This window comes from Alligator mississippiensis, chromosome 2, assembly GCF_030867095.1.
Source record: "Alligator mississippiensis isolate rAllMis1 chromosome 2, rAllMis1, whole genome shotgun sequence".
NCBI classification, from domain to species: Eukaryota; Metazoa; Chordata; order Crocodylia; family Alligatoridae; genus Alligator; species Alligator mississippiensis.
Genome location: NC_081825.1, coordinates 31,580,224 through 31,593,727, shown reverse-complemented (window position 1 = coordinate 31,593,727; position 13,504 = coordinate 31,580,224). Strand labels below are relative to the sequence as shown.

Here is a 13,504-nt window from a genome sequence, read left to right as displayed (position 1 = left end):
TTTTGTGATAGATCCATTACTGAGACCCACCACTCACCATCATGAAGCAAGCAGAGAATGTTGACAAATTTTGGTGGACATCCGTACTTCAAAAGTATCGTCCACAACACTTTAAAAGAGGTGGGTTAGACATTAATTGTCTAGAACAGAATTCAGTTGGCTCAAGAATGAAATTCTGCTTTCTTTTTCTTCAATTCCCTGCCCTGTTCACTGCATACCTTCCAATTTCTGCAAGGTATAAAGGACCATTCTTACAAACAACATTCTTACGCAGTAGAAAATACTGATTTATCCATCTTGTGCACTGAATGACACTATCACCTGGAGGGGAGGGACAGAATCCAGCTAGATCTAGACAAATAACAGATGTGGGTGCATGGAATTCAATGCAGACAAGTGCAAGGTGCTGCATCTAGGGAGAAGGAACCAGCAACACACCAATTGGCTGGGGGACACCCTTCTTGTCAACACAGTGGCAGAAGCGGATCTTAGAGTCATTGCTGACTTCAGGATGACCATGAGCTGCCAATGCAAGGAGGTCCAGAGAGGTGATCCTTCCCCTCTATGCAGCATTGATCAGGCCACAGTTGGAGTACTGCATCCAGCTCTGAGTGTCACATTTCAAGAAGGATGTGGCTAGCATTAAGAGGGTCCAGAGAAGGGCCACTCGCACGGTCCAGGGGCAGCGGGGCAGGCCCTACAAAGAGAGGCTAAAGGGCCTGAATCTATTCAGCCTCCACAAGAGAAGGCTGAGAGGGGATCTGGTGGCCATTTACAAACTCACCAGGGGGGACCAGCAGAAATTGGGTGAGGCTCTGTTCCCACAGGCACCACCAGGGGCTACTACGAATAACGGCAACAAATTGTTTGAGAGAAGGTTCAGGATGGACATCAGGAGACATTACTTTACAATTAGGGCTGCCAGGCTCTGGAATGGGCTCCCAAGTGAGGTAGTGCTCTCTCCTACCTTGGGGGTCTTCAAGAGGAGGCTGGATAGATATTTGGCTGGGGTATTATGACCCCAGCACTCGTTCCTGCCCACGGCAGGGGGTTGGACCAGATGATATGTTTAGGTCCCTTCTGACCCTAAGCAGTATGACACTATGAAACTATAAAACAATGTTAGGAGACTGCAAAATGCAACAGGTATAAGTGGCAGAGCTAAAGAGCAACAGAGCCCAGCCTGCAAACTACAGACAGCAGAAAGCTTGACCACTCTTTAGATGATTAGTAACTCCTGTGCCCTGGGAAAAGGGCCCAGGTGACTGGAAGGAAGAGGAGACAGTGGATATATAAATCTGGCTCCTGGGCTAGAGAAGCACTAGAAAGAGAAGGAGCCCTACAAGAAAGCAAGTCTTCTGCAAAGATAAGTGGTTAATGTTTCCATTTTCAATTCTGTGCTTTAGCTGTAGATATCCTTAGAGCCCTACATTGTATTTATCTTCTGTTTTTATAACTATTAAAATTTAGATAATTTACCTAATTATATATTGATGGATGAAACTATCAGAGTCAAATTACAAGAATCTCCATGTCCTACTTGCATGCTGTAACCCCACTTGTGTATTCTGGTAGGCTTGGAAACCTCCATTCAGTAGAAATGAAAGAATAAAACGATGCCTTTGAAGAAAATAGTTCAGCTTTATGTCAGAAGCGTTTCTGTTTATAATTTCAGAGTAAGAAACAGATTTTGCTTTTTAATTTATGAAATGAAATAAAAAGCATGAAGCCAGGGGGAAAGTTTTTAAAAGAAAATATAACTTGGAATAATTTGTCCATATGCCTCAAACTTCCAAAGCTGAGGGTTATTTTTATTTCTTTCTTTTAAAATGTATAATTTTCCCTCCCCTTTGGATAATCATTATTATCCTACTACCATATATGACAGATGTACATGCAAATTGGTAACAAAAAAAGACATAAGGAAAAAATAATAAGGAGCTGCTGTTGCACTGTAAAGAAGCAGGAAACGGAATTGTGTATAGAAAGTTCTTCTAACCTAGAAAACAGAAATGAGAAGATGACTATCTATTGCTTAGATGTGCAATATTTTTCACTTATTTTTACATTTAAAGTGACCTTTTATCTTCCAAAACGTGTCCTTTTTTATGGTACCTGTAATGTGCATCTTCCACAGAGACAATTAAATGTAGGAATTTTCAGAAAGCTGCAGTACATTGTCATAAAAAATTATGTAAAGTAAAAAGTATTTATAAGCAAACAAGAAAAATTACTCTGTTTTAAAATAACTTTCCTTCTTGTTAACATACCATATCCTGAGTTCAAAAGTCTACTGTGACTTTACAAGGGAACAAAGACTGCAAACTTTCTATGTGAAACACAGAAAGTTTGCAGTTACCAAACAATTGGTGACGGACAGGGGGGACAAGGCTGAACTCCTCAACGAGTTCTTTGCCTCAGTGTTCCTAAGCGAGGGGCAAGACAAGTCTCTCACTGGGGTTGTAGAGAGGCAGCAGCAAGGCGCCACACTACCATGTGTAGACCCTGAGATGGTGCAGAGTCACTTGGAAGAACTGGATGCCTGTAAGTCGGCAGGCCCGGATGAGCTCCATCCGAGGGTGCTGAAGGCACTGGCCGACATCATTGCAGAGCCACTGGCGGGAATATTTGAACGCTCGTGGCACACAGGCCAAGTCCCAGAGGACTGGAAAAGGGCCAATGTGGTCCCCATTTTCAAGAAGGGGAGGAAGGAGGACAGGGCCAACTATAGGCCAGTCACTCTCACCTCCATCCTTGGCAAAGTCTTTGAAAAAATTATCAAGGCTCACATTTGCGAGAGCCCGGCAGGACAAATTATGCTGAGGGGAAACCAGCACGGGTTCGTAGCAGGTAGATCGTGCCTGACCAATCTAGTCTCTTTTTATGACCAGGTTACGAAACGCCTGGACACAGGAGGAGGGGTGGATGTCATATACTTAGACTTCAGGAAGGCCTTTGATACGGTATCCCACCCCATACTGGTGAACAAGTTAAGAGGCTGTGACTTGGATGACTACACAGTCCGGTGGGTGGCAAATTGGCTAGAGCCTTGCACCCAGAGAGTCATGGTGGATGGGTCGGTTTCGACCTGGAAGGGTGTGGGCAGTGGGGTCCCACAGGGCTCGGTCCTTGGACCGATACTCTTTAATGTTTTCATCAGCGACTTGGACGAGGGAGTGAAATGTACTCTGTCCAAGTTTGCAGATGACACAAAGCTATGGGGAGAAGTGGACATGCCGGAGGGCAGGGAACAGCTGCAGGCAGACCTGGATAGGTTGCACAAGTGGGCAGAAAACAACAGGATGCAGTTCAACAAGGAGAAATGCAAAGTGCTGCACCTAGGGAGGAAAAATGTCCAGCACACCTACAGCCTAGGGAATGACCTGCTGGGTGGCATGGAAGTGGAAAGGGATCTTGGAGTCCTAGCGGACTCTAAGATGAACATGAGTCGGCAGTGTGACGAAGCCATCAGAAAAGCTAATGGCACTTTATCATGCATCAGCAGATGCATGACGAATAGATCCAAGGAGGTGATACTTCCCCTCTATCGGGCGCTGGTCAGACCGCAGTTGGAGTACTGCGTGCAATTCTGGGCACCGCAATTCAAGAGGGATGCGGATAACCTGGAGAGGGTCCAGAGAAGGGCCACTTGTATGGTTAAGGGCCTGCAGACCAAGCCCTACGAGGAGAGACTAGAGAAACTGGACCTTTTCAGCCTCCACAAGAGAAGGTTGAGAGGCGACCTTGTGGCTGCCTATAAGTTCATCATGGGGGCACAGAAGGGAATTGGTGAGGATTTATTCACCAAGGCGCCCCCAGGGGTTACAAGAAATAATGACCACAAGCTAGCAGACAGCAGATTTAGACTGGACATTAGGAAGAACTTCTTCACAGTTCGAGTGGCCAAGGTCTGGAACAGGCTCCCAAGGGAGGTGGTGCTCTCCCCTACCCTGGGGGTCTTCAAGAGGAGGTTAGATAAGCATCTAGATGGGGTCATCTAGACCCAGCATTCTTTCCTGCATATGCAGGGGGTCGGACTCAATGCTCTATTGAGGTCCCTTCCGACCCTAACATCTATGAATTTATGAATTGAACCAAAGTAGGAACTAAATTGGCTCTTTATCAACTGTACGAGACTATGGAGATATTTCAGTTTGCCTTCTTAAGTGTTTGCTGGCCAGAAATTTGCAGTTTTGAAATTTCTGCAGTTTATATGTTACTCAGAATTATTTACTGAATAATGTGGGGTCTGTATGCAATTAGTTGCAAGCTTTTGGTATATGAAAATTGTCTTTCTATAAGCTGTTTTGACTAGACATGTAGGCCATGGTTCAGCGTAACAGAATTCTTAGAATCCCAAATACACATACTTACAATGCCAGAGTTTATATTCTGTAGTTATTTTTCTTTAGATAAATATTTCTTCCAGCAAACTCATTTGCTAAAGTACTTGCAAGTACCTCCCCCCTTATTTTAATGCCTAAGGAAAGCCATTGATTTTGCATTGTTATTCAAATGGGCCAATTTCACTGTGAAAGCAAGGAACAGAAGAAAGGAATGTAATGACATTTGTTACATGAATAATAGTTACAAAGGAAAGTTTTAAATTGTTACATTTATCTAAGAGAAGCTAGCACACATGAACCGTCTTTGGAGTGTCAGTCTTTATGCCTCTCATAAGAACATAAGAAAGGCCATACTGGGTTAGACCAATGGTCCACTAGTCCAGTGCTGGGCAAAATATGACCTGCATGACAGATTCAGCCTACCTAGTGATTATATCCAGCGCACAGTGGGTCCCTTGGCCCCACCTGGTCAGCAGCCTGGGCTGTGGAGCATGAAGCTGTACGCACTAACCTGAGGTGTGCGGTGGGACAGGGGCAGTGTGGCACCCAGACGTGGCTTTCCATCAGCCCCTACAGTTGTGGCTCACTCTGCCCAGCTGCCGCTGCCACTCCACCCCGCACCCACCGCTAAGGGCACTGGATGAAGCAGGTGGGGTCTCCATGGAGAAGCATCTGGGACCCCCACAATCAGGGCATGCTTGACCAGGTGGATGGGATGGAGCTGCAGGCAGGTGGAGAATGGCATCTCAGAGCTGGGGGCCTGGGCAGTGCTGCAATCTACTTCCTGCACGTACCTGCTAGCAGAACTGGCACCCATTGCAGTGACATGCAGGAAACGGATTGCAGCCCTTCCCTGGATCCCAGACCCATGTTGTTACCACCCCATGATCCTGGTCCCACCCACCTTTCCTACTCCCAGATGCTGCTCTGTACCTACCTGCAGCCCCATCCCATCTGCCCAGCCAAGCATGCCCTTTCTGTGTGGGTCCCAGTGGCAGCCAGACAGAACGAGCCACCACCACAGAAGCTACCAGGAAGCCTTCCATTCTGCTGCGCTGGGCCAGGTCAGCATCCCCTATCCTGCTGCACTGGGCTAGGTCAGCATCCCCCAGTAGCCTGTGTCCAACAAGGTCAGGGATGGATGGGTTAGAGGGAGAACATTGAACCAGATATGTCTAGAGTGATCTATCCTTTATTCATAACCCACCCTGGCATTCATAATTTGAGATGTTTGAGGAAACATCAACACTTCAGTTCAATACCTATCAATAGAGATATTAATCCATAAATTTATCTAGCCCCTTTTTGAACTGGGCTATGCTATCTGCCTCCACCACATCCTGTGGCAATGAATTCTACAAGTTAATAACCATGCATTGCATAAAAAGGACTTTCTCTTGTTAGTTTTAAACCTGTCTCCTATTAATCTCAGTAGGTGCCCTCTATATCGTATATTCTGGGGATAAGTGAATAACAATTCTCTGTTCCCTTTGTCCTCACTCTTCATGATTTTATAGACCTTTATCATGTCGTACACAGTATTCAAGATGTGTGCATATTATGGATTTGTATAATGGCATATAATGTTCTCAGTTATGTTTTCAATTCCCTTCTTGATGTTGCCCAACACTATTGGGTTTTTTGGTCACTGCTGCACATTGAGCAGATGTTTTTAGACAACTGTCTACAATGACTCAAGGTCCCCTTCCTGAGTCATAACAAGTACATCCTCTGTAGCATTTTTAGTTCAAATACCTTTCCATAATATAGTGGCACCATACGTCAATATATCTGGTATTCAACTTTAGCCATTATGTGTTATGCCTCACAAAATCAAGTGAGGCCATCAGAGCTTTTATTTTAAATCAAAGTTAGCCAAAAAAAAAAAAGGGGGGGGGGGGACAGTGGGAAGAGTCTTGCCTACCAACTGTATCCAGCTCCACTTCATTTTTGAATCAGTCTCCAACTTGGCTCCTTTTGCTACCACTTCCAGCAGATGGGACTTTGGAGTCCTACGAGGATGTGCAATATTCTTCACTTATTTTTACATTCAAAGTGGTCTTTTATCTTTCAAAACATGTCCTTTTCTTTCTGTACCTTGCAGTAGTGCATTATAGAATGTGATTAATATCATGCCAAGGCTACAATGCCTCATAACTGAGACTGCTTTTAAGCTAGCAATGCTTTCTCTTAGTAGCTGGCATGAACAAGGATGAAATCTGTAATACAGATTTAAAATTTGTCTTGGCTACCAAGCCTTCTAAAGTCATATCTGAGACAGCCAGTCTTGATTCAAAGAATTCAAGCAAAGGAGAAACTGGCATGGACCAAATCAAGTTGTTCCAATGGCTGTTCTGGTGGTGCACTGCATGTTTCCTTTCTCCTCTGGACAGAGGCAGAAATTGAAAGTGAACCACAGATGACCGATATTGGTCACATTCCATAATGCACTACTGCAAGGTGCTAAGATACTCAGGGTGATGGTATAGGGATGGAAATAAGAATCCCACTTGCTGTTAAAGTCTGTGCCATAGTTCTACTTTTATTTGTCTAATAAATATACAAACAATCCAGTTTTTTTCCTCTTCTTGAGACAAAATTTAATTACAAGGCATTCCTTTCCCATCCATATGGCTAGCTTTGTGTATTTTAAAGGGGCTCGAGCATTGTTCACCTGTTCAAACAAAACACCATAGAACACTGAGGACTGAAGCACAATAATGGGGGAGTTATTAATATATTTTCCATTTTCACCTCTTTCCTCATTGTCTTTCTAAAGACTGTATTCAACACCTTTCACATAGCAGAGTTTAATTACTGCAGCACATCAATCACTGTTTTAGGTCCATTTTGCAAAGCAAGCAAAATGTACTTGGCATTGTCAATTCAGTGCTTTGTTTTGCAGCAACAGGAACAAATATGTGCACCAGAAGTACTTAGTGGGAAAGATTAAAATAGAGTTTGTCTATGGACAGTGATACACGGTTTGTTTGGCAAAATGAGTTTTTTCAGCTATTTCTTAGTCATGTACCAACTTCTTCTGGACTATCACCACACTGAAACGCTTAACAAAAATCCATATCACCATTAATTCTAATTGGCAAGTATAAGAAAAACATCAAAGGGAGGAGAGAAGGCTATTTCTGAGATGGAGAGGAGGAGAGCTATAGGGCAGAGATGAGGAGAATGAAGTTGAAAGACTTTTCACCCCTTCAGCCACATTTAACTCACTTCCTACTGTAAATGTCTATGTGAAAACTGTCCTATAGGTTTTGTAAAGGAGAACATAAAATTCACCCTTTTGCGAAGGTTGTAAAGCCTTGTGAAGAATTGTAAAGCCTATCTACAAGAAATCTCATTTATGTCTTTAAAAAAAGAAAAAGAATCAATCACTTAGTTAATTTTTTGTCCATTATTATATGGCATAACATTGCACTCGCTGGTTTTCTTAGACAATCTGTTTTCTATTGTTCTTAAAATAGTAATTCTCAGCTAGGGTGCCGCAGCACCCTGGGGTGCTGGGAGCTGCTTTTAACAGTGTTGTGTGGTGTCATGCAATATTAGCACTGTCATGTATGTAAACACACACACAATTTACAAGATTAAACCTAGATAATTTCAAACAGAAATCTATAGTGTCAAAAACATTCTAGCCTGTTGTGGTTTTTCTGAATTCTTTGCAAGAAAATAATTAGTCTATCATAGATTCATAGATGTTAGGGTCGGAAGGGAACTCAATAGATCATCGAATCTAACCCCCTGCATAGGCAGGAAAGAGTGCTGGGTCTAGATGACCCCAGCTAGATGCATATCCAATCTCCTCTTGAAGACCCCCAGGGTAGGGGAGAGCACCACCTCCCTTGGGAGCCCATTCCAGACCTTGGCCACTCGAACTGTGAAGAAGTTCTTCCTAATGTCCAGTCTAAATCTGCTCTCTGCTAGCTTGTGGCCATTATTTCTTGTAACCCCCGGGGGCGCCTTAGTGAATAAAACCTCACCAATTCTCTTCTGTGCCCCCGTGATGAACTTATAGGCAGCCACAAGGTCACCTCTCAACCTTCGCTTGCGGAAGCTGAAATGGTCCAGGTTCTCTAGTCTCTCCTCATAGGGCTTGGCCTGCAAGCCCTTAACCATACGAGTGGCCCTTCTCTGGACCCTCTCCAGGTTATCCGCATCCCTCTTGAATTGCGGTGCCCAGAATTGCACGCAGTACTCCAACTGCGGTCTGACCAGCACCCGATAGAGGGGAAGTATCACCTCTTTGGATCTATTCGTCATGCATCTGCTGATGCACAATAAAGTGCCATTAGCTTTTCTGATGGCTTCGTCACACTGCCGACTCATGTTCATCTTGGAGTCCACTAGGACTCCAAGATCCCTCTCCACTTCCATGCCACCTAGGAGGTCATTCCCTAGGCAGTAGGTATGCTGGACATTTTTCCTCCCTAGGTGCAGCACTTCGCATTTCTCCTTGTTGAATTGCATTCTGTTGTTTTCTGCCCATATGTCCAATCTATCCAAGTCTGCTTGCAGCTGTTCCCTGCCCTCCGGCGTGTCCACTTCTCCTCACAGTTTTGTGTCATCCGCAAACTTGGACAGAGTACACTTCACTCCCTCGTCCAAGTCACTGATGAAGACATTAAAGAGTATTGGTCCAAGGACCGAGCCCTGCGGGACCCCACTGCCCGCACCATTCCAAGTCGAAACCAACCCATCCACCACGACTCTCTGGGTGCAAGCCTCTAGCCAATTCGCCACCCACCGGACTGTGTAGTCATCCAAGTCACAGCCTCTTAACTTGTTCACCAGTATGGGGTGGGATACCGTATCGAAGGCCTTCCTGAAGTCTAAGTATACGACATCCACCCCTCCTCCTGTGTCCAGGCGTTTCGTAACCTGGTCATAAAAAGAGACTAGATTAGTCAGGCACGATCTGCCTTCCACGAACCCGTGCTGGTTTCCCCTCAGCATAATTTGTCCTGCCAGGCTCTCGCAAATGTGAGCCTTGATAATTTTTTCAAAGACTTTGCCAAGGATGGAGGTGAGAGTGACTGGCCTATAGTTGGCCCTGTCCTCCTTCCTCCCCTTCTTGAAAATGGGGACCACATTGGCCCTTTTCCAGTCCTCTGGGACTTGGCCTGTGCGGCACAAGCGTTCAAATATTCCCACCAGTGGCTCTGCAATGACGTCGGCCAGTGCCTTCAGCACCCTCGGATGGAGCTCATCCGGGCTTGCTGATTTAAAGGCATCCAGTTCCTCCAATTGACTCTGCACCATCTCAGGGTCTACGCATGGTAGTCTGGCGCCTTGCTGCTGCCTCTGTACAACCCCAGTGAGAGACTTGTCTTGCCCCTCACTTAGGAACACTGAGGCAAAGAACTCATTGAGGAGTTCAGCCTTGTCCCCCCTGTCCGTCACCAATTGCTTCTGCTCATTTAGTAGGGGTCCTATTCCTCCCTGGGACTTCCTTTTACTCCCTATATATCTAAAAAACAATTTCTTGTTATCCTTTACTTGGGATGCCATCCTCAGCTCCATGGTAGCTTTGGCCCATCTAACTGCCTCCTACAAGCGTGAGCAGAGGAGGTATACTCCTCTTTGGTGATCTCTCCCTGTTTCCACTTTTTATATGTCCCCCTTTTGGCCCGTAGGCTGCCCTGGATTTCTCTGGTCAGCCAAGGAAGCCTCCTGGCCCCTTTCCCTCTTTTTCCTCAAATCTGGATCGTCTCCCTTTTTTGCCGAAGGATCATTTCCTTAAGGCACAGCCACCCTTCTTGGGCTCCCATCACTTCAAAACTACTCTGCAGTGCATCCTTGACTAATTGCCTAAGTCCATTGAAATCAGCTTTCCTAGAGTCTAGCACTTTCACCCTACTAGTTACCTTACCCACTCGATGTCTTATGAAGAATTCTATTATTAGGTGATCACTGTCACCCAGATGGCCACCGATCTGTAGGTCCCCTACCATATCATCCCCCGTTGCCAATACCAGATCCAGTAAGGCATTCCCCCTAGTGGGACTGTGTACCTCCTGTGTCAGGTGAAGGTCCTATACACAGGATAGGAACCTGCGTGAACAGTGGGACTTTGCTGTCTGCGTCTCCCAGCAGATGTCTGGGTAGTTTAGGTCCCCCATGACTACCGCCTCCTTAGCTTTTATGGTCTCCGAGAGCTGCCTCAGGAGCCCAAAATCTAGCTCTTCCCCTTGGTGTGGGGGTCTGTAGCAGACCCCTACCACCAAATCCCTATCCTATTTCCATAGTCAAGAAACCAGTGAAAGTTAAGAACTGGGATTTTTTGAAGGGTGCCTTGAGTCTCACAAATTTGAGCACGACTGTCTTACGTATAACTTTTATTGCAGTCATGCAACACAAATAATTACAAATCTAGAAAGCAGAGTGATTTTGTCAGATATCATAAGCTATGTGAGATGTTGGTAAGCTTAGCTCTTGCAAAAAAGATAACTATGGAAATCCAAGAAGTAAGATGGAGAACAGAGATCTTGAACATGTATAGACATATTACAATAAAATTGGGGTACTTATATAAGTATTGTGGTCATATTCTAAGTGTCCCTGAGTTTCCATTTGACAAAAAGAAATTATACTAAATAGTGTTATACACTGTGTATTGCCAGAATGTTACCAGGGTAGTTGCATTTCACCTCAAAGATGGATGCACCTTTCTCTGTATTCCTTCAGTCGGTGCAATTTGTAAAAAGTGATTTGGGATGGCATTATATCAATGTAAGATCATTATCACTGCAAATAGTTAAGTTCTGGTAAATACATCCTCCAAGAAAAGGTATGTAGTTATTTATTTATTTTGCTTAAAGCAATCTTCAGGAACAATGTTAGTCTAATTCATCAAGGTCTACACGTGAGATTTGTGTTCCTAAATCAGATCAAAAAAGAAAAAGTGATGCAGTCTGGGAAGTCAGCCCAAGATCTCCTTAATTACTAACGGACATATAACTTGGTAGAAATCCAGCTGAATCCATCCTCCCTTTTTAAGAAAAATCTAGAAACTAGTACCAACAGGTCACAGCTTACTGATATACTTCATGGGTTGTTCATGGACCAGACATTAACTGGTGCATGACTGAACGTTTCAGTTCTGGCTGCATGTTCTGATATTAACTGTGTTTGTCATGCTACATAAGGGCTCTGATCAGCAGCTGGCCTCAGGCAAAGGGAAAGTAATCAGCCTTTTGGAGAACTTTTCTAGTGGCTGCCAAGAATTTTCTGCATGAGGAAGCCTATTAACAAGCATCATGTGAGAGAATGTTTACAGAAAGTCAGAAAATGCTGACCTAGGATAAGGAAAATGTCCCCTCTAAATAGTTTCACAGTTGATTAACTAGATGATATTTCATTGAAGGGATTTATAGATAAGGGTTACTAACTAACTATGCAAGTGTTTTAAAAACATGCTTACATAAACTATAGCTTAGGTTCATGTAGAAATTCTTTAAGGGACATTACATTTCAAGGAACAAATGAATTATACCAGTATTTAGGTATAATATTTATGCAAAGCAAAAATCTCAAAGGGTACATCTGGCCCACTGTGCTTTTTAAAAAAAAAAATCTAAACTCCATAATTTAGTGAGCCTGACCACTCTATGAAATCCTTGTTCAGAAACTAACTTATTGAATTCCTGAATGAAGGCTAATAAAGATACAAGTAATGTAATGAAAAGAAACTGAACAATTACTGATACCATAGATGCTGCAATTAATAATCCACAAAGAAAGGGTTCTTTTCTAGTTTGCCAAGCAGCATTCCAGAAAGTCTGGCAGAGTGAATATTTACACGGAAGATTTCTTCTCATTCCGTTTTAGTGAAGCATTTGTTAGCTACAAAAATAAGCTCAGATTTGAAAAATAGAAAATTTTGCAAGGAAAGGGATTTTTTTTTTTCAAAATACCTCAAAGGTATATATATTTTGCATATATATTCCATTATTATTCTAGGTAGGTATCACACTGCATTTGCCTAAACTTTCAGTAGACTAAAGTGCAGCAAGCTTGTGCTTGCAGGCTAGTTATGAATACAACTGTATTGCCCTAATTACTGTACTGAATATTTACAAAATCCTAGTTAGTCTCTGATGTTCTGTAACAGCATACTAACATAGTTTTGTCATTGGCTAGAATGAGATTTTCCTGCTGACTTGTCAATGACTTTATGATGTGGGAGTAAAATCTTTGTGCCCCATCTCTTGCTATGTGTGCAGAATTGTTGGAACTTCCTTACATACACTGCATTTTTAGCTGAAATGTGAAGGGATGAGAAGAAGTGTGGTTAAATTGAGTAGGACTTCCAATATAATCTGGTTTTAATGCAGTTAGATTAATCCACACTTTTTGGCATGGCAGGCCTGCAGTTAGCACTCGGTATTTCTACTTTGACATAGTGATTTTTCCATCTAAAAATTTGGAAATTGAATCATTCTGATGTAGCATAATAATTAAACCAATCTGTCTTTGGAATTGAGATTCTATCTATAATAGCATTTAAAACTGTAAACATAGAGAATAAATTACTTCTTCAGGTTTTACCTTGTGCTTTTTAGTAGATAAACTCCAGAATTATTTATGTTTTACTTATAATATAGCATAGGAAGTAAAATGTAATGTTTTAAAGTTCTATGTTTCATATCTCCATCTGTTCCTGTACGGCTTAATACACACACGTCTAGTTACATGCACAACACATGTGATGGTAATGCTCATACAATAAATAACAAATGTGATATTACATTCTCATGTACTAAATGCCTTGCCAAATAGTTGCATCTGTCTCTGTATCTAACACTCCCAACCTCCACTTAGGCTCAGTCAAAAAAGCCTGAGGCTGAATCAATTGAATCTTCGCAGGCTAGTGGGGGGTGCTAAAGCATGCCTCCGTGCTCTGCTGGACCAGATAGCTTGGGTTTGCAGGGGCAGTGCAAAGCATCCTGGGATGCTGGAACACTTTGAGTTAACTTGAATGTTGAGGGTTTCTGGGACAGAAGTTCAATAAACTGATTTAACCTAAATCAGTTAAGTCTGATACTACATCCATTTAGGTACATCTTAAACAGGTTTCAGCCATTTTGAAAGTAGTTTATGTGCACTGAACTTCTGTTGTGTTACAGATTTGAACTGGTTTC

General features: G+C 43.2%; 1 long non-coding RNA gene across 1 annotated transcript in view; it reads left to right on the top strand.

Moving 5' to 3' along the window:
• LOC109281221 (uncharacterized) overlaps window positions 1-13,504 on the top strand; it is a 231,072-nt gene that overhangs the window by 163,484 nt on the left and 54,084 nt on the right. The window lies entirely within an intron of this gene.